We start from the raw sequence: 1,524 nt of genomic DNA on the forward strand, positions 1-1,524 counted from the left end.
CAAACAATATGGGCATTTAGCTTGTATAATTGACTTAATTGTAAACATATAACCGACTACTAACAGTGGCCTTGAATTTTGGACACTACAACTTAACCAAGTCAGTTTTCAAAATACCCAATTTGCCCTCAAACCGACAGCATTGACTTTTAAATTATTAATTAAGTTAGACCATTTTCTTATGGTAAGATTATGGGTATTCCAGTACTATTGGTGTATCAATATGGTCATATATATTTCTATAAAGTTGGACAAAATAGATAAAGTGATTAACTGAAATCCAACACCAAGCTGTATCCCAAAGAAAAAAGTAATAGCGTTTGGTGCTTTAGATACAACTGAAAGCCAAGTTTTGTGGTGTTGACCTTTATCAATGCCTTCTTGGTGAACACGAATGCTCAGTAGACCCTAAAAGAAATATATTATTAATCCTTATTATAAGAAAAGAAAAGGTGTTTGCAAATACATATGGGCCTAATAATAGCATGGTTATTGTTACGTAGGTTGAACTTACCAAATTAAATATTGGGAAATAAAGAGTGAATACCTACCTAGATCAATCAAAATCCTAATATAGTTTTAACAATTTAGATAAACATCGTTTTAGATAAACCACATGCCGTCAAACAAAAAATATATATATATTATTCAACAAAAATTAAACACACAACTGTAACCGAAGTTATTAATAAACATCAATATTGTCACGACAATAAACAAAATAAAATAAATGTTTGGTGTCTTACCTTAATATAACCTGCACCTATTGGTAGCAAACAACCAGCCTGTAAGGCCTCGTTATCGGTGTCCTACATTTGGTGTTGGATATACTCATAAACGCAGTTCAAAATATCAAAGTTAATTAAAACATTCGCGGAACATTAAAACATTCAATAAACATTACATATAAATCCATAACTTTGTCATAATAAAACATATTGTCTTTCCATTCAATTATAAATACTAAAACATTTTAAGTCTTCAGATGCCAGACTCTTATTCTTCTGCCATGTGTCCTCATCAAGCGAGCTGCCTCAACCTATTTGCATGCGTGCATGCTAAAAGTCAGCTACGCTGAGTGAGTTCTAGTTAATCACATAACTTACTTTACATACACATATACATGCCCGAAGGTACGCATTACATATTTAACCTGTCCATCATTCTTTCATATATAAATATATATATATATATATTCATAACTAACCTTACGTTATAAAGAGCATTCGCCCTACATACCTCGGATATTATTAGGGTTCGGTACCCTCCATCCTCGAATATTATTAGGGTCCAGTTACCCTTCATCCTAGGATATTATTAGGTCCGGTATCCTTTCTTCCATACCTCTTTAACATACTTTCTATATACATAATCGTAAGTTTTGCACATACATATATCATTCGTTTTTCATCATACAACATACATATAACATCGTCCATTTCTTGGCAGTACATGCAATTCCGAAGATCGTTCATGTACCGACAAAAAATCATTCATACATTTCACATAATACATATATGGCAT

Source organism: Bidens hawaiensis, unplaced genomic scaffold, assembly GCF_021521415.1.
Source record: "Bidens hawaiensis isolate Kalapana, Puna unplaced genomic scaffold, B.hawaiensis_p1.1 tig00024152_1, whole genome shotgun sequence".
Taxonomy (NCBI): domain Eukaryota; kingdom Viridiplantae; phylum Streptophyta; class Magnoliopsida; order Asterales; family Asteraceae; genus Bidens; species Bidens hawaiensis.